The sequence below is a fragment of the Zonotrichia albicollis genome, chromosome 6 (genome assembly GCF_047830755.1).
Source record: "Zonotrichia albicollis isolate bZonAlb1 chromosome 6, bZonAlb1.hap1, whole genome shotgun sequence".
Classification (NCBI taxonomy): domain Eukaryota; kingdom Metazoa; phylum Chordata; class Aves; order Passeriformes; family Passerellidae; genus Zonotrichia; species Zonotrichia albicollis.
Window position 1 is genome coordinate 15575670 of NC_133824.1, and position 20459 is coordinate 15596128.

The window sequence follows — 20459 nt, forward strand, 5'->3', positions numbered from 1 at the left end:
GTACTGAACTGTCACTGTAGTGCTGACTCTTGTAAGGCTATTCTTGAAGCAGAACAGCTTCCCCCTTGGCGTTCAGCCATCAGAATCCATTACAGCACGCATTTTCTACCCAAAACATATCTGTACCTCCAGAGCTGTCTTTACAACCATCTCCCAGAAGATGCAGAGGGCATGGTTATACCTTCCTGTATAGAAACATGCACTGCTGAGTTTATCTTCAAGGTGTCTGAAAGCCATGTAACCAAGCTTCTGTTGTTTCAGCCCCTGCCTTAAAACCTTTTCTGCAGTTTGGTAAGGGAAATGTCTCTGCTGATGGGTGATGTGAAAAGAATGGCATACAAGGTCTTTTCCCAGATGGATGTCTCAGAAGAATTAGGCATGTGTGCACTGACTGAGGCTACCACAGGGCTCCTCTGATGAGCCAGACAAACAACTCTGTCTCCACGTGTTTGCCACAGGACAGCCCAGCCCCACGCTGCCACCCCTGACTGGGAGGCTCTGCAGGAATCCAGTTCTTCTCCCTGGGAATTGACTTGCTTAACTCCATGAGAAGAAGCATGGGAGAGTACATGTCATTTCAAGTTTTTGACAGCAAACCCACTCTCCTTCAGCCATTCAGGGAACTGTAGGGTGAGCAGCAGAAGGGAGCAGGTAGACATATGAATGGGAGGGGGAGGATGCTCACCAAAAGTCTGTCTGGCCAGAACAGTCTGTGACTGGTTGGACTGGCTGAGCTACTTGGGCTAGGTAGGTTCAAGATTCCAAGGTCTGACTGCTTGGCTGAATGCAATGAACCATGCTGGTACAAGTCTGCATTGCTGAGAGGGGACACAGCTACCCTGAAGTGTCCTCTCTCCCCCTTCACTGACACAGCCGCACAGCCCTGCCTGTTGCCGGGTTGAGCCTGCATTCTCCTCGCTGCTGTGCGCTTTGCCTTCCCGAAGCGCCCTTGCAAGGTTTTTTGGAGGCGGTGGGAGCAGGGGTGGAGGTGAGGAAGGTCAAGCTTCTTAGGTTTCAGCTGATTTGGCATCCGCTCGCAGCCCTCCCCGCCCCACCCCCCTCCCCCGTAGCCCTGCTCGGCCATATGCACTCGGTGCTGCTTTTATGACCCTTTACAAAGAAACCTTTAAGATGTGAACTGCAAATTGCAAATTATTTTCAGGGAATTTCCTTTCCTCTTTCCTACACGATCATCGTTAACAGTGAGAAGACTCTGGTTCTCTGTCGTCCCCAAAGACCCTACAGTGGAGAGCTGTGCCTTTCTCTCTGGCTGGCACTGCTCTCTCGGCAGTACTGGGTGTGCCAGGCCACCCGTTCGCCCAAGTCTGCTTCACTGGGGTATCTTTCTATTTCTTTTTTGGCCAGCGCAAAGGCCCTTTACTTTGTTTAGGGAGTGGAGGCTGAGCCTGGCAACTCCACCGCGGCGCGGAGCGGCTTGGCACTGCTGCTGCACGGCAGCTTAGGCAGGGACTGAACCGAACTGAATCAAACCGGGCTGGGCTGGGGAGGGTCGCCAGGGCATGCAGTTGCCGCTGGGTTGGGCCGACCTAGACAGCCATGTGATTGCCTGCCTGCCCGCCTCTGCGCAGGGGATGGGAACGGGGACATGAAACATGTCTGTGCAGCTTCAAGGAGCCGAGCAGAATTCCCCACTGTCATCATCCTCCTCCCCTCCCTCCCTGCAGGCTGCCAGAGAGGAGGGCTGATTACAGCTCCGCTATTGTTCAAGTAACCTACAAATGGATTTGCATGGAGGCAGGTTGGGAGGGGCAGAGGGTGGGATTTATTAGCAGCAGCTAAATTCGTCGGGATTACTATTAGACTGAGAGCTTCTCAATGGGAATGATCCCTGGGTGAGCGATGGGGTGGAGGGGAGGGACTGGAAAGCTCCTTTTCTGCAAATAGGTGAAGGGGTGGCTGGCTCCAGCCGAGTAGGAGAGGCAGGCAGGGCGCAGCTGGCTGGGGACGGCGCTTCACCTCGGTTTAAACTGTAACCCTCTATTCCAAGCACGCAGCTCCTGGCAGCGCCGCTCATACCAAAGCCTTGACTCAGGGTTATCTGCATGCTGGGTAATAAGCAGCGTCACCAGAGGAATGTGCAGAGAAAGCAGCCATGCTGCTGCAAGCCTCCACTCGCTCCTTAGGCAAACCACGGATTTAGCAGCCTGCTTCTGCTTCTGGGCTGCCGAACTGGCGAGGCGTAGGGGGCTTCTCCAGGGGGGACAGCCCCGAGTAGGGCTGAAGCCAAAACAGTGTTTTACCTTTCCTTAGGCAAGTGTTTTTTTATGCAAAGCTGCCTGGAACTTTGCTAACCATATTTGAGAACTGTGCCTAGGAAAGGGTGAAGCTACTCCTCAAGTTACCACATTAGTTTATCCATTTTGCAGATGGGTAATCTCAAGTGTTTGAGCCAGGGTCACACAGCAAACTCCTATGAGAACGAGGGAGACCACAGCCATTGGTTACTGCCCCAAATGCCAATCTCCCTTCCTCTGGAATAAAAGCATGCTGTTACAACAACTGCACAGCTGAACTGAAAAGCGCTTGTGTGACACAGGTGTTTGGGAACAACAACGCTCAGTGCCAGGCCAGTTGCCTGTAGCGTGCATGCACCCTTCACTCTGATAGCTCCAAGGCTGGAGGCTGTTGCTGCTCTTGCTGATGCAACATCCAGAGGGCTGGGGTGAAGAAGAGTGCATACCTGTGTGTCAGAGGTAGGAGCTCCCCTTTGGCTATGATGGAAAGCACACCACATCCAAATCAAAGACAGGACGGGGTTGCTTTGAATTGCTATATTCCGGATTATCTGAGGCAATCTTCCTCTTCACTGCACACATCATGGCAACAAGAGACAAGATCATAGTGGAGCTCAGGTTTTCATTCGAACGTGTCCAGACTGGCACACTGCTGGAGTAAGGACAATACACTTTTGTAGGTTTAATGTATGTAAGAGCTAGGGGCAAAATTAGGGAGGGAGTGGGAATCCTGAATATCTGGTCTGCTACTGGAAAATATAGGCCACTGACTTGTAGATGTTGAAAGTTTATTTGATCTAGCTTGATATGCTAGACATTTTCTCTTAGAACTCACTCAATGTCTATAACTGATTTCTGTAAAATAAAAAGACAAGGTATAAAACATCTGAGATTAAAACAACTGAAAGGGCTCTTGTCTTCCTGCAGCAGTAAATTTTGGAGTATTTTTTATTACTTGCTCAAGTATTGTTGATGTTCTTGACTCCCTGTGACATGTAAAGATAATTCCTCCGTGAAGAATTCAGACTGCATTGATAAGAAAGGCCAGTTGGCACATTTATTTTATCCCATCTCCTGCAATTAAAGATTATACTGTGTATCTTATCAAAAAGATGCAGCCTTTCAAAAGCTGTACCTTGCTAAGTGTATATACTCATTTTTGGCAAACATTTGCTGTGGTTTTGAGTGATTCTCTGACTCCAACACCCAGCTCATCACCCTCCCATCCAGGAGTCAACTTTTCTGTTAATCCAACTGAACTCATTCAGCTGTGCTCACTGCACCATTTCAGCTGGAAGGGAGGCAGTAAGAGGTGTGGGCATCAAGGACAGTATCAGTTGAGTGATCTGTGGATATCTAGTCACATTCTGCTAACAATTAGTCAGCAGCCTTGATAGAATGTCTAGTGGCTTGTGTGACAGTTAAATACCAGGAAGCAATGCAGAAATTCTCATTCTCTTTTGTACCTGTCTTTCCTCATGCTAGAACTGATGACAGCATTTCTTGAGAACTGCACTGCACATGCTTAATACAAAGAGCAGCTCCTTTCAGGTTTTTGCATGATTAGTTGCAGGTCTCTACATAGATCTTCCGTGTTCTGATAGCTGGATTTTTACAGTACATATTTTGCAAGTTACAGCTTGAAGCTTCCTCCTTGCAGAAGGTTCTGTCATTTGAAGGAACCCCACCCTGCTCTCCCTTGAAGATGTGCAATCCTAGGCTGTGTTTGAGCATGTCTGGGAAGGCAGGTGCAGCCTGGCTGGATCCTCAACATTGCCTGGAAATAAACACTGCTTAAGCAAATTGTACTAAAAAGAACATTCAAGATTCAGGTAATAATCGGGACAGGTTTTGCTCTGTAGTCTCTATTCTGTGCTTTTCCCATCCCCTCTCCCTCTGAGTTATAGCCCAGAATATATGACACGATCGGGTTGCTATGGAAATAATTTACAACATGAACTATATAACAATGAAAGTTCTTAATAGCTCCTATATTGAAAACAACAACATCAGGTTAAAGTCACTTTAAAACCTCCCAGAATACCCTTCTGTTGTTGTAAATGAGGACTGAGGTAAAAGAAAAGATTTATTTTCTAATATTTGAAGGAAAATAATCCTTCCAGCACAGAACATGTAAATACAGTTGTATTCTTCCACACTTGACCAGCACATACGTAGCTGTCAGATGTGTCCTTCAGCTCAGAAAAGATGGAAGATGCTTAAAGCCAGTAAAATTCTTCAAACCTTAGAAGCAAGGGATCAGATTAGAGCATGGTTGTTTCCCTGCTTGAAGCAGGCCCTTTGTGCTCTTATCTTGGTCTGAGTCTGTGGGAACTGTAGGCTGTCACCTGCTCCAAACCATTTCCTCCTCAGATGAGCTTTGTAGAGTTGCCTGATTCCTTCCCAGCACTCTGAGAGTCACCATATTTATATTACTTACTGCAGGCATTTAAGGCACCAGTCCCTGGCAGCACACACATCCTTACTCAGGGTCTTGTCCAAACTCAGTTGTACAGTTTGACGGGGACCCATCCCATTACCACACAGATTTCTCAATGATGTTCTGTTTCAGGGCTGTAATGTCTGTGTACTGATACGCCAACTTTCTTTAATGCCTAAAGATGTCTGGGTCCGCATAGCTCTTTTACCAATCTGCTTAAGGCTTTTTGGCTGTTGTTCCCTAAGGAATCCTGGCCGTGTAGTTACCAGACTTCTCTTGGTTTTTCATTTAGTTCACAGTGGAGTTCCCACACAATTTAAGACCATTTGTTCTCAATTCAACATTATAGCACTCACCACTCAGGTGTTTCTCTAACTGCCCTGTTGAACAGCTCCATGTCTCAAATGGCACACTTATCTGTATATGGTGGGCACATGCCTGTATATGCTCCAGTGAACAATCCCTTCCCTTGTGCAAGTTTGCATGTCAGCTGTGTATCATTGGAGTATCCCTGCTCTCAGAAGAACCTTCTGTAAGCTGGTGTAGGACTAATAATTCTTCTTTACCTCTTGTAGCAAAATGCTGTAGTCTAACATGAATTCATTTCTTCCACACCACTTCCTCCGTCATGTTACTGACAGAGAAATTCTCAGGGTGGCAATCCATTTACTCTAGCAGCACACCCTGTGGAAGTAATTCCAAGGCCATTTTCATCTCTGGACAGGCAGGTAGTGATGTTCTCTGGGTATAAATGAGCACATTCCTCATTAATAGAATGCACGCCAGATGCCATGAGAGTATGCTTCTGGAGCCAGTCTCAGGCTGGCCAGAACTAGAGCCAAACAGCTCAACACTTCCTATGCTGTGTGGCCTTCCTTTGTTGAGGGAAGGTTTTCTGTAGCTCACTTTTAACCCTCTGCAGCAGCAGCAGCATTAGGCATCCAGAGATACAGGTGTGCATGTGTATTTGAGCTCCATCAGCCCTGAGCTCAGTTGGCCCAAACCACCTTCTGCCAGTCCTGCAGTACTGCCCAGGCCCCATGCCAGCGAACATTGCAACAGCCTCTCCTGCTGAAGTGCAAGCTGCAGTTCCTGTTGCTTTTGTTGACTCTCCAGGAGGAGTGCCTGGTCTGCTATTGGCTTTTCACCAGCAGATAAATGACATTGCTGTCTTTCCCCCTCACAGCACAAGAGTCTATTGAGATATATCTACCTGTTGGTTTTGCCAATATCTTTTATGTATTTGCTCTGTTTTTCTGTTAGTGATACAGTCCATTTGTCCGTCAATGTGCTCCATGGTGCACAAACTTCTGGTTTACTTTCCCCAAGGATTTCTCTGTCTCAGGGTCCCAAGTCCATTCAGTCAGCAGTTTCTCCCCCTTTGTGCATATCTGCTTGCTGCAGCAAGGCAAACCACACAAATTCATCCATTTAATTTGCTCCCACTACTAAGTCCTTTCTGTAATTCCTCTGGCTTCTTCTCTGCTGGGTTTGATGATTTTACATAATTGGTTTGCTTCAGGATCACGGGTCCTTAGGAGAGGCAGGTCACATTTAGCAATTTGTTTGTAGCAATGTTATTTGTGGTATAAGCATAGCAACTCCTACAAAACATTTTTTTTCTCTTTGGGAATTTATGAGGTTAAATTAGATTTGTGTGACAAACACAAATGATGAAAGGCCATGAGTCATTGTTCACTTGAAAGTGTGATAGATGTCAGGATTAGAATGAAGTGCACCTTATTTGGAGCAGAAGAACTACTGTTGTTTTTTACCTTCAGAGCTTGAAATGTGTATCAGAAAATATTCTGAGTTGGAAAGGACTCACAAGGATCATCCAGTCCAGCTCTTAAGTGAATGGCCCATACAGGGATCAATTCCACAACCTCAGTGCTATTAGCACTGTAATCTAACCAACTATCACTTACAGATACACTTCCATTCTTGGCCTGCAGGACTTCCCAGTGACTCTTACAAATTAGTGAGCTTACAGAGGTGGTGCTGAATTGCCTTTGTATATATTTCCTTCTAGAAATGGAATTGCTGAGTGTTGAAAGGGAAGGTTGTTGTCAGGAAAGAGCAAGAAATAGAAAGGTACCACTTTTGGAGCATGTGTCAAGATGATCTGGAGGCCCTTAACCTGAAATAGAGGAAAAAGGAAGAATAAGTGTCAGTGGCAAAGGCAAGAAAGGAAAATTATACAAACTCTGTCCTTCTGCAGGTAGGGATGAGAAGGAAAGGGAGATATGCAGAGTTTTCTGGATTTAAATGCTTGAGAGATGCTCTGAAGCTGTTGTGATAGACAGACAAATAAAAGCCAAATGATTGCATAGTTATGAGCAGCAAAACTTTGCAGAGCAGCCAAGGCACTGGAAAATAAATTAATTTTAGTTGACCAATAGGTTGTGAGGTGAAGAGTCCCTCATTACCAATTTGTCAATGAATGAAAAACAAAGAAGTTTCTGAAAGGAGAAGCAATAGATAATGAGAAACAAGGTTGTCGCAAGATGATGGTTCTTAAATGTGGATCTTGTCAAATACTTTGGTGGTTGTTATTGTTATATTCTTGTGTTAGCCAAAGATGTGCAACAGTTTTTAGAAGAGAAAGACATGGTTGTCTTAGAAATACTTGTGATTTAAATACTAAAGGAGAAGAACCAAGAGGGGATGTTGAAATGTTTGAAAATGCTATTTGAGCATAAAAGAATCAAACCAGTAGGACTTGGCACACTGCTGATAGGTGAATGATCCAGGCAGTAGCAGGTTATGTTTATGGCATATGCAGCCATGCATGCTGTGAGGAAATAATTTTCCTAAGTGTATTGCCTGGTTTTATTAAAGGTACCCCAGTGTTTGTGGGGAAGGTCTGATTGCCACTTATTGGAAGCTGTCTGTAAAATGGGCATCTGATCAGAAAGCAAATGCCGGGATGCATGAGGAATGAAATGCTGGATGCTCTGTGGAGCTTCATACTGCCATGACAGGAACCAAGATCTGCCCTTACCTGAAAGAGTATTGGTGACCCCCATCTTAAAAATGATAATGAACCGCTTGAGGGGCTTTGGAGATAAGCCCATGAGAACAGTTAGAGACATGCAAAAATGTCTCTGCACTACAGCAGAAGTGCAGTTATTGTTTGTTTATTCTACAGCTAAAGCCCCTTACTATGCATAAGACTTTGCAGACAAATAGGACAGGTCTGTGCCTGAGGAGTTTGCCTTCTGAGCAAGACAGAGCACAGCAAAAGGAAGCAAACCAAAAGAAGTGTGTTGGTACATGTGCAGAGCAGGGAGGCAGTAGGAGGCAGAAAGAGCCACCAGAGAGGAGAGGTCAGGGTCAAAGGTATCACCAGAGCCCTCCCAAGGTATGCACTTACCTTCCAGTAAGGCAGGCCCCTCTAGTGTTGCTGTGGTGAGGAAAAGTTTCTTGTTTCATCCATGAGGTGTGACCTGTCTGCTTACAACTGCAGTACTGTAGGAAATACCCTCCAGACTCCACGAATGATTTTCACTGACTTATTTTTCTACATATTCAGATGCTTTCACAGCAGCTCCATATTTGTGCGCGTGGAAAAGCAGCTGCATTGCACAAACAGCAAAAATTTCAATTTGAATTCAAAAGCAAATTTTAGTGGACTTGTGTTGCTATGCTTTAATATTCATGCACTCAAGATTTATTCATACAAATGAATTTTAAGTTGAATTCTAAACATGAAAAAGGTAGTAATGCACATTTTGTTATAAACTTTATGCTAGGTTACCAAACATGATACAAAATCGGTGTAATTTGAGATGTGTAATTAGCCAGCATATCAGTAGACCTAAAAATGTTCATCAAATAATCATTTTGAGTGATGAAAATCTTGACTATTTTCTAATCCAGTTGCAGCTAATTTCAGAAGAGAAGAAAATAATATTAATAGAATATGTTTTTTGTTGCATATTACTTGCTCAGTTCTAGCATTATGTATGCAAATCAGGTAATTTTGTACCTAATTGCCTGATTTGCATGCATAAATGTAGGTTGCACATGTGCAAATGATTTAATTCAAATTTAGTATATGCCTAATATGTAAAGTGGCTGAAAACTTGAATCTATGTATCTGAATAACTCAGAATTTTCACTTAAATAAAAACCAAAATTTGCCACCACCTTTGGAGGTCAGACAAAGTAGATGGCCTTCTTTGGATGATTCTGCAGGTACAGCAACCCTGGAGTTGTAAATTTTTCTAGAGAAACAAGGAATTATGTGAATGCCGAGTGAGAGAAGTAAATAAAAATATTCCTGTTGCTTTAAATGCTATAAGAAAATCACAGAAAAATGTGACACTTGCCAAGTAGAAGAAGACAGGATCACTCAAAAGAAAATGTGGCTTTCGAAGTCTTGGATGATTTATCAGACAATTAAACCTAAGATGAAAAGTGTGAAAATACAATACTAAAACCTAAGTGCATTAAAAACTCTTTCAGGTAGTGTCATGGCTATGAAAGGAATTAAGCTGACAGTTCTTGTAAGAATTAAATTCTGTGACTTTAGGAGAAGGAGGTCCATGGGCAAAGGATAGAAAAGCCTCATTTGTTCTGCCATACCATGCATTTCACCTCTGATCTGGAAGATAAAGAAGATCCAAACTTGGAAGATTTGCAGAAAAAAAAAACCTCCAGGCTCAAGAGCGTGTTTTGTTACGAGTCCTTCTGAGGAGCTCCCAGTACTGGGATCGGATGCGTTGTCACCAGCAGTTTTCATAATGATGTGGAAGAGCAGGAAGTGTCCCTGAGGAGGGGAACTAAAATTACCAACAGCATTTTTTACTGTGGCATCAGCTGTAGTCTAATACAGTGGTAGGCTGTTTTCTCCCTATTACTCAGAGCTCCTCTGCAAGCTCAATTTGCATACACATGGGTGACAGCTATTGCTAAAATAAGCATGTAGAAAAATTGGAAGCAATTTAAAGGCACATATGGACTCACAGTTCCAAATTCTCATTCACACTAGTAAGAAGTGCAAGCAGGGTCAAAACAGGTATGATATATGCTTCTTCCAATGCTCCTTCATGCTGGCAAGAACTCTAAAAAATTATGGGTGTAGATTAGAATTTGGCACAAAATTCTTTTCTGTCCTTCCAAGGGCTGGTCTATCCTAGCCCTGCTGACATGAGTATGGTTCAGATTATTTCTGACCAGTGTAGTTTTGCTAATAAATTTCTAGTGTCAATGTGTTTAGAGTGGCAAAGACATACCTTTCTTGGAAGAGGTTATTTCACTTGAGAGAAGGAGACAAGATGGAGCACATCAGGCTTTCTGTAGGAATACACAGCAGCAAGCATGGAGGAGAAGGTAAAGAAGGTTGCCAAGCACTTTAGCATGGTGTGTCTGGAAGCTTGTGCTCTGGGTGGGAAGCCATGTGAGAGCTGGGACCACAGCTCTTTTAGTCTCCTCACCTAGTGAGCCTGCTCCATGCACAAAAGCATGGCTCACCTGTAGAAGCATATTTGTGGTGCCTTCACAGGTCACCTACCCCAGAAAAGTGCTCCTTAATGCAGACTTGACTTTGAGCTCATTTTGTTTTTGCTCCTGGGCATACAAAATGTTTTGATTTAAATGAGAATCAAACTCACCTTTTCCTCCTGTTCTATCAGTGGGAGAGAAAACACTGCTTGACTAGTTGTCTTACCTCTTTGTTTGTGTGATAACCTCATCAGTTATCATACAAACATGCAGAGATCTGTACAAAAAAAATAAACCCAAACCCTGGGCTGTATTCCCAGTTCACTCTCTGAGTGTTTAGCTAAAGCAGAACTTCTGTTGGAGATGTGCTCTGTTGTTTAACTAAAGACTGTTATTTCTACTTATTATCATTTCATCATAGAGTAAAAAGACACTATCTATTTTCCAATTTTTCAGTATGAGTGAAAAACACTGCCTGATAGCCTTGGAGATTGAAGGTTTCTTGTTTTTTCACAGAATGGATATACCTTGGGTCGTATTAACTTCCTTCTCTCAACAGCTTCTTGTTCCTCCTCAGTTTAGTGTTCAGGACTGATTCCATTCTTGATCTCTATTCTGAGTCTCACTTTGTGTATTTTCTGCAGTTGAGGCAATTGCTGCCCGTTGCAATGCAGGATTTTGGGGTGGGCATCAGTCCTGTGAAACTGAGCTGAAACTGCAACTCTGTCTCAGCAGCACAGAGCGTACAGAACAGGCACCACATTGCCATGGCCACCGGGAAGGGAAGGGAAGGGAAGGGAAGGGAAGGGAAGGGAAGGGAAGGGAAGGGAAGGGAAGGGAAGGGAAGGGAAGGGAAGGGAAGGGAAGGGAAGGGAAGGGAAGGGAAGGGAAGGGAAGGGAAGGGAAGGGAAGGGAAGGGAAGGGAAGGGAAGGGAAGGGAAGGGAAGGGAAGGGAAGGGAAGGGAGTCAGCACATAACATACCTGGTTGCCTGAACCATCTTTTTTCACAAAACAGGGCACCCATGAAGGGCATGACACTGTAAATACACTAGGACAGGACAAACTCATACCAGAATCCCAGAAGGAGAAGAGCATTTGCACTTGCACTGTTCACCTTGTTGTTGCCTGGGAGATTACTGTAGTGTCTTGACTCAGATCTTATGTTGCTTCATAACAATTTTTTTCAAAGAGATATAGCTTTTTCCTGGTTGCCTTTTCGCCCTCTTTTTTTGTAATCCCTGCTTGGCAGCTGAAGTGGTCTAACATTTTATGTAACTGGTAGCAGAAATTATTGCCAAGGAGTGAATTGTTTTTAGAGAACATCCCTCCCCTTGGGTTAAATATAGGTTGCAGCATTCCAGTATAATGAAAAGATTGGAAAACATTTACACACTGGAGTACTTTCTGCTTTGTAGTAACAGAGTAAGACATTCACAGTTGTGAATATCATACCTGAAAAGACAAGTTTAGTCAGCCTCTATCTTTACTGTATTTCATCCATACCCTCAAATGTTTCCCATTTAAACCAAATTCTCTTGCCCTTGTGTTTTATTACCTTGCAGCGTGCTGTTGGCTACAGCATACTGGTTTATTATCTTACCATGTGCATTGTGGAACTTGCATTAGTTTTGTACTGCAAAATTGCATAGGATGCTGGACCAAGAATGTCCAATCCTTTTGATTACAAAATATGAAAGCAAATCTGGAGAGGTCTTACTGCTACAAAAATTAGATCTGTATTGTGTTGTTGTCGTCAAAGATATTTGATTTCAAACACATTTACAGTTGCCATAAACTTTGCTTTGTAAGCTGAAATCATGTGTACCACTATTATTAAAATCTTCAAATTCAGAAAATGGTTAAAATTCAGACTGGAAAATAAAGCCTGAGAAACATTTAGCCTTGCTAATTCGAATACCATCTCCATATCTTTTCTACATATACACATGTATGCACATGCATTCCCAATCTTGCATATACATTTACAAGCTCTCACATTCCCTAGCTCAGACACACATTTACAGGCACTCTCACACAGAGAATGTATTCTGCAGTATAGCTGGTACACAGGGTATTTTTGAAGACAGAACAAGATGACTGTAAATTGACACTTCCACCCACTAATGAAAAAAGCCAAGAAAACCTCAGCAGAGAATGAGTTTTATAATTAATGCTGAACAATTTTCATTGACAAAGCAAAAAGAAGCAAGTGGATGGCTGATTTAAATGTTGAATGATTAATGCACAGAGAGGCGGCTGAGGAAAAAGACAAATTCAGGAGCAACTATGGAAATTTATGTATGAGAGAGTCAGCACCATATTCTGATCTCAGTTACACAGTCGTAAATCTGTTATCTTAATGGAAGTATTCAGCTTTTATATTTGCATAGCATAAGTGAAAATAGAATTTAACCCAGAATGCGTTTTCGATTGTGTATTTGCATGACTGAAAGGGGAGAGATGTGTATGTTTGCATGCGATAAACTGCAAATACACGAGACTTTTTGTATCTCTTGGTAAGAAATGTAGAGAATGAATATGTGTGTGATTGTGTACGTGTGTGCCAGTTGTGGGGCTGTCTGACAGTGCGTGGGAGGGTGAGAACGTGTTTGTTCCTAGACTCCGTGGTTGAGTGAAAATGGCTCCTGGAAATGCCGTTTCAGATTAGAGAGCTACGGCTGGAGAGGTGGATATTTCATTATCTTCTTTGTGAGGTGTTTTGGAGTTGGTAATGTGAAAGCAGAGCTATATATAATCCGGTCACACATGTGGTGTCCTCGAGATTTATAGTGCCTGCTAATGCCAGAATCTTTGGGGTGTTTCACTGTGCTAAGCAAAATGCCTCAAAGACCAAGGCAATGCAGACCCTACCTGATTTTTCTCATGTACCAAGAAAAAAGAAATTCTTCTTCCTTCAAGATGCCCAATTTTATTCCTATATTTGTGCGTAATGCCCATCACACTTCAGAGTGAGTGCTGTCTCTTGTCCTTGCCTTGTGGACTGGGGCCAATCCCCACCTGCCTTGGGTGTGTGTGTGCTGGGAGAGGAGGGTGTGGAGGTCACAGGCAGTAGTTTGCTGTGTGCAAGCATCTGAGATGCAGAGGCTGTATTTTTAGCTGCTCCAGATTCTCTCCTGGCTGGGATATGATGCTGAGGAGTTTATTGCTGTAAGGATGTGCCTAGAATACCAGGCAGCCTCAGAAATTTACTGTGCCGCAGAGCCCTGACTCAGTGCTGCTCTGTGACTTTCCTGTGTTGCTTCTGCACTGGAAAGAGAAGAAATGGTTCCTTGTGTTCCCGGCTACTGCTGGCACTAGAGGGACAGCTGCTGTGATTTTCTGAGAAGCCCTGTCACAGGGAATGACAGCAGCTCTGGGTCTGGCTAAACTGTGGTTTGCTTGGTGAAGCTGCTTTCAGATTTCTTCACAAATATTACTCTACATTTTTGTCTGAACAGTAGGAATAATCACATTCTGCCTTTGATTTGTGATTTTCCCAAATATGACTATAGTGCCTCTGCAAGTGGTTTTTTTGCAGCTGTGCACACTAAATGCTTCCAAAATATTAGGGACATTTCACAGGTAGTTTCTGTACAGGGCATTTCAGGGGAGAATGTGGAGACATGGCCATGGGTGGATTTCTGCACACCTGGCTATGAGGGAGGTGGACAGCCAGCCAGAGGGGTGAGAATCTGCTAGGGATACTCCCCGTGGTGAATCCTGTAGGAAATGAAATTACACTCATAGTCCTTCTGTCCCACTGGTGAAGATGCACCTGCAGGTTTGAAATGGTGGTTTCAACTCAAAACCCTCTTTAATTGTGAGATCCAGTACATTTACCAAGTTAAATTATATATATGAAACATCAGCAACTGACTTCTTGAAAATCTAAATTTTGAGAAGCCCAGCTTGTGACTTACAAGTCCAGTGAAACAGCATAAACGCTTGATGAAGAAAATTTATTTGTACCATCAGATTTTTAGAAACAAGTAGGAGATACCCCAAAGAGCCTGGGCAGGATACCCCGGAGTCTGTCTCTTTGAGAAACACGGTAAGACCCCGTGTATTCGCCTGGGGTTTGGCTGTATTATATTCTGCAAGAAGTGGGCTTTCCTCCATTTTCCAACCTAAACGATTCTATGAATCTATGACCGCTGCCCGAAGGAGACTGGAAATAAGGAGCTGACACCCGTCTGCTCTTGCTGGATCCCGAGCTCTGCTGGAGGCTCCCTGCTGCCCTCTTGTTGCTGGAAATGACACTGGAAATACGCGCCCTGTTTTCGCGTTGTGATGGGAGCTTGACTAATATCCTCACATTTGGGGGAAAATCGCAGACCTCACATAGGAATGTCTGTCTCATTGCTGTGGCATCCGGAATAACAAATACAGCAATCGCAGCTATAGCGCCCAGCGCTTCTCTGAACTGCCGCGCACTCGGAAGCACAAACACGACTGAGGGGCAAGCTCAAGAGAGGATTGTAGGCAGCGGCAATATATCTTTTCAATTTCTTAGTCTTGCAAAATACAGATGAGCTTTCAGCCATACAAACTTTCCCATCATGCTTGCTTTTCCCACATGCTTACTTTTCTGATGTGCTTAGGGCATCGTGACTACTGCTTTAGTAAATAATAGAGACTGAGACTAAAGTCACTGAGTGGTTTTGAAGCAGCCCCCCTGAATGCCACACACTCAAGGCTTGAAGCAGCTCTCTATGGCCGTGGGAGATTCTGTATTTTAATTTTGTACTATTAATTCTTTACCTTCCTTAGATCACTAGCACTCTGACATTGTTGTCATTCACATCGCATTAATGAAATTTGTTTGAAATAATTTTTGTGGCTCGCAGCTCAGTTCCTGCTTGGTTTGCTGCTTGATTTCTCTTCTGAAAAAAAAAAATCAAATTTGATTCTAAATTGCTCCTTGTTTGCAAAGACCAGTGGCTATGAATGGAATACAGAGAACGAACTCTACTCTGTCCAGGCATGAATGGTAGTCAGGTCAGGGCTGAGCCACATTGGTGGGAGGCAGTGATGTGGGAAGGTTGCCTTGCCATTATCTATTCTGTAGTCAAGCAGTGGATTTAATTCTCAGAGGATCTCAAGCCTATAATAAAATCGCAATGGGAACAAAAAACCCTGACCCAGAAGACAGTGGCATGTTCTACTTGTCTTCCATAGTTGTGGGTGTAAGTGTGGCTGTGGATCAAGGGAGCTATGTGACAATTTTGTGGAGCCTGTGTATCAGAAGAAAACCATCCCCCTGTGTTCTGCTGGAATCACTGTGAGGTATATATTTATACTGCTAGTGAAAAACAGAAGGAAAAATGAGAGTGTCTCTAACACATGTAATCTGCAGAAAAATACACATTTGCATGTTGATTTTAAGCAAGTAATCTTTGCTGCTAAGAGAATAGCAGAGTGCATGCTTTTTTCCTCTTGCATGCTGTTTTCCATGTTCCATGAACATGTACTGAAAACCTGGCATTTTTCTTGAGTTGGCACTGCTGGGTGACCTCATACACCTATTTGTCATCTCAGCAGTTTCAGCTTCACTGTTCTTCCTTAGATTCATTAAGAAAATATTTAGCATCAGAAGAAAGGAAGCACCCTGTGGCCTGCTGTGCTCCCTACAGCCAGGCCAATAAAAACAGAGCCCCAGAGCACTTTCTGAGGGTGCAAGGGTGACTCCAGGGCACTTCTGTTCCCTTGGAAACAGGAGAAATGGGTCACATCTACAAAAAGTGACCCAGCCCTAGTCATGATGACCTTCTGCATTTGAGGATGTTTAATAGGGTCTTTGCGAGGTGATTGACTTTAGAAAAATCTTGTTTTGTAATAAATCATCTGTTTTAGATTGGGAGGCTGAGATGAAAATCTGCTTTCCCTTTAATTTGGGGTTCATTGGGGTTTCCCCCTACAAGTCTCTTTTTAGTCACATGTGCACTGTGTTGTCAGAAAAGCTGCTGGGGATGGCTGAACCTTTTTGTTCTAATGTAGTATGTGCCTGATTTTTCACTGAAGAAAACAAAATGGAAGCTATTATCTGAAGGCAGCTTTCATCGTAGCAGCGAGGCAGGGAGCAGCTCAAGTATAATAAGACAAAATGTGAGACAAATGTTGCCTCCTCCGAGCCAGCATCTGACCTCGACAGTGAGCGCCTTCCGCTAAGCTGGCTGTTTACAGCCCCCGCTCCGGCATCCATCTTGAGGTTTGTGGGATGTTGTTTTTGTTCCCATCCCTCCATCTGATCGGGCACAAGCAACATATATTCCTCTGCCTTCACCCCGACCCTGAGGTATGCTGACATCTTGATTTCATCCCCTCCTCCACCTCTTGCAGCCCAGCGAGTAAGCTGGGAGAACAATTTACTGAGAACCAGCAGGCCTGGAGCCAGGGAGTCACCCTGCTGCTGTGGGGGGAAGGCTACATTTGGGAAGTGAGATTTTTCCTGTATTGCCGAGGCCTGGGTGTGCAACACCATCTCCACTTGGCCCTGCAAAGCAGAATAACTCAGTAGCATGAGCTCGCCTTCTTTTTCTCTCCTCTGCTTCCCCTCCCAGGGAAAAAGCCACCAAGTGCGGCAGCACGAGCTGATTCAGGCAACGGGTGTTCTGTCCCTTCAGCAAATGGGGCTGGGAGGAGTGATGGAGGAGGGGTTGCAGACCGTGCTGCTGACCTGCTGAATTATGACTTTAATGCAGTCACTTTAATAACTTGCTGTAGCTCCAACCACCAGATGCAATTTATGGCAAAGCAGGCGCCCAGGCATTTTTCTTTCTATGAAGACTAAGCAGATCTCTGATTACCACCCCCTCCCCCCAAACCATTACCTTCCCCCGCTTGCTCTGCTAATGGAAAAATGTTATGTATCTATGTGCTTTTTTTCCCCAAGCCCTGTTTTCAGGAAATGGTGGAGAATGAGAAACTAACACAAGCGTGCACACATGCTTTTGCAGGAAAGATTGCTTTAACTCCATTCTTTAACCACGCAAAATTCCTCCTGCTAGCAGAATTGCCAGTTCTTTTTCTAAAACCTTACAACCTCAGCCAGATGCAAAGCAAATTCCAGGGTTGATTTGTAGGGAAAAAGAAAGACCCCTCCCTCCATCTGACCAAAATAATCTGAAGTCTGAGTGATTTCACTGCACAATACAAAGCCTGCAGCCCTTTAGATCTCCCTTCTGTAAAGAAAGCTTAAATACAAGCCACAAACAAACAAAAAAGATGAACCTGGGTATGATGAATGGGCGAACTGAACACAAGATTTAATTGTGTATTTAATGTTTGTATACAATAGATGGGTACATTGAGAAAGCAATGTACAGCTAGGCAGCAGATTCCCTGCCAGTTCTCCTGTTTTAAAGACCCATTCATTTTCCATCTAAGGGATGAATTCTTCCTCCCACTCTCTTCTACTCTCTCTTTTTCTGTGATTTGCAAGATCATTTGCTACATATATTATGAATTACTGTTTATCTTAGTCCAGCCTGCAAAGCAATTTCCCAAATAAATTTCAATGGATCAATAAATTCAGATTCTGTTTTCTCTTCCAAATTGAAGGAAAGAAAAATAGAAAGACTAAGTAAATGTTTTCTTTTTAGCTAAATGGAAAAAAAATCTGAATTAAACACATAATGCCTATTTCTAATTCTTAGGAGTCACTCAGAAGCCCTATGATTCAACTGGTTTGTATCTTACTTTTGATTTTCCTTTCCATTCCTGAAAAAAAGAGTGTACTTGGAAATGCAACCCTGAAAAATTGTGTGTACTGCTTTGAACCCACTGAAAGAGTGTCCATACAAGGACTAGCAGATAAGTCCTTTGTGACTGTTAAATATTTATCAGCAGGGCAAATTCCTCCTAGGTTACAGCAAGTACAGTTTGGAATGACCTGTCTCTACGCTTTCAGAAATGAGCAGCAGATTCCTGCAAAACATCCATCTTCTCATTCAGCTAGGAAAATGTTTTCTTCTCAAGCTTTGAGATAGCTTGATTAATATGTAGCATATACGGCAAATTTCTTAGGAAAAAAGTGGTAACATATGGGAGCATTCAAGTTCCAGAAAGAAGAGTATAAATTGGAAGTTTCCATATGAGTTCGGTCTGATGTGTCTGTCTATCTGTGTTTACAGTGACCTGCCCTGATTGTACCAAGATTGCATTACTGTCTCCAGTACTGCAAGATGTACCTGCAAATACACACTCAGCCACACAGGTATTTCTTCTATGTGTGATGAGTTGTCTTCGAGCAACTGAATCTATCTCTGCTTACTACAGAGGCAGCCAAAACCAGATTCCAGACTTTCTGAAGGTTAGAGTTAGGTGGAATGAATCTTTGCTCAAGCATTCAACCACAGTGCCTTGGCTTGTGCCGTTAGCTTCCTGAATTCCCAGATGACTTCCCACCACAGCTTAGCCAGGCCTGGAACTGCTTATTTTCTCAGAAGGGATGAGGTGAAATGCAGTTAGTTCAGCAAAGCCAGTGGCATTTCCAAATTATATGTAAAAGTATGTATTTGTAGTCTTGTTTTTCAAATGTTGTCTTAAATATGCTTAATTCTTAACAGGCTCAAAATACTCTCTCCAGTTGTGATGATTTTTTAAAATCCTGTTCAAATGTTTATCGCGCCATAAGGAAAACCGCCCATGCAGCGGTCAGTAAGTCAGTAGTACGTGCACAGAATGAAAGCAGACGCTTTCGTGCGGTCTTGCTGCCGCCGGGGCAGTGCCCAGCCCAGGTACTGCTCCAGCGGGAGCTCGGCGCCTCTGAGGCCCCGGAGAGCCCGCTCTGGCTCCGGCCGAGGGGGCCGTGCCCGGGCCGTGCTGCCGATCGGCCCAGGGCGGCTGTGCAAGGGCTGAGGCAGAGGCAAGAAATTCGGAGAGCAGCCGTGAAGTTGTGAGGATGTTGTTAATGGCGGCGCGTGTGGCTGCAGGTACGCGGTGACACTGGAGCTCATTCTGGAGACTCCTCTGATTCGGCTATGTTTTTCTTTTTTGAACCTGGCCTTTGATTAAAAATGCCTCGCTTCCAGCTCACATTGCCTTTTAAATGGCTCTGTAAAGCCCTCTCGCGGTTCCCAGCTCACATCAGAAGCAGGGCTGGAAGTGTTTCTCTGCAGAATAAACATACGGGCTGTAAATCCTGTGATTCAGAAGATCGCCTGCAGTATTCCTCTCCGCTGTTGCCATAGGTAACCGGGCTCTGCTAAACACCATTTACCCTGGAATGCAAGGAGACTCGGAGCTCAGCAAGGGCACTGCGGTTAACCCTTTCCTAGCAGAAAAAAAAAATCCCGCTGGTGATCCCAGCCGAAACTCCTTTCTCATGTGTGTAAATTCCCACACAATAAACCCGCACCACGTACATTGAGGCAAGTGACCTGCCCAGCGCGGCCCCAAGCATGTGCACACGCACTGTGCGGGAATGGCGGGTCCCTTCTCCTCTCGTCGGCAGGGCAGGCAGGCCTGGCAGGGCGCTCCGGGACTGCTGACTCACCGGGGCTGTGCGGGCACAGCCTCGGCCGGGAGCCCGCGGGACGGCTTAAACTGGCACCGCATGAAGGAACTGAAAGGCAACTGGATAAGGCTGGCAGTCCAAATCCAAGGTTTGTGGAGTGGTACTTGTCAACGTATTTAAGACAGGAGCTTATGAAGGAAGACCTAGAGTTCATACCACAGAATTTTGTGGAGTTTTTTTGGTAGCTACCAGGGGATCCCTAATGTTTACAAGGTTTTGCCATTGTCATCTAATGGAGACTTATCAAGTCAGACGATGACTGCAAGTTTAACACTTCCTTTCTGCCTCACACTTCTTTGCAGTCCAGGCACTTTAAACATCTCCTCGTGGTCTTCTACTCCATTGCCTCAGGCAGTGAATGTGGACAATCAATAGTTATCTGCAGCTTAGGAAGACAGGGGCAGAAAGTGGCCCACACTTTTTTCCTCCTCTAATTCTGACCTACCTGGGGGCTAATGTGGATTCCAGCAGAAGAGGAGCTAAGTGAGGTACTATGTCTGAACGGTGTTTTTTTGCCACAGCCACAGCAGCAATGCTGCCTAGAGAGCAGGTAGCAGCATATGCTCTGCCTTTGCCTTTTTTCCCCACATGAAGCTGAGGATTATGTGTGTGTGAAAAGTAAATTCCTAGCCCTATGTTCAAGCAGGGGTTAATTTATACTGCAGAGAAGCTGCAGGTGAGACTGAAGACTTGTCTCATTTTTCAATTTCACAAATCCTGATACAAGAGCCTAAATATGTTTTGTTACAAACCACTGCTGTCTTCTTTTTCATACTCCCCTCTGCAGTTCAATGCATG

General features: G+C 44.2%; 1 protein-coding gene and 1 long non-coding RNA gene across 3 annotated transcripts in view; one reads left to right on the forward strand and one right to left on the reverse strand.

The window, feature by feature from the left end:
• Positions 1–2938: 2938 nt before the first annotated feature.
• LOC113459066 (uncharacterized) overlaps positions 2939–20459 on the reverse strand; it is a 51017-nt gene continuing 33496 nt past the window's right edge. The window contains exons 2-4 of one of the 2 annotated variants that reach the window (XR_003379901.2): positions 9286–9469; positions 8072–8273; positions 2939–6835 (exon numbers count right to left, since the gene is read on the reverse strand). This is a non-coding gene — a long non-coding RNA (uncharacterized LOC113459066). The remainder of the gene's footprint in view (positions 6836–8071; positions 8274–9285; positions 9470–20459) is intronic. The other variant, XR_012580725.1, reaches the window with a different exon arrangement.
• The window catches only part of ANGEL1 (angel homolog 1), a 113097-nt gene continuing 112172 nt past the window's right edge, over positions 19535–20459 (forward strand). Inside the window, exon 1 of the mRNA XM_074542574.1 lies at positions 19535–19749. The gene's annotated coding sequence lies outside the window, so the exon portion shown is untranslated. The remainder of the gene's footprint in view (positions 19750–20459) is intronic.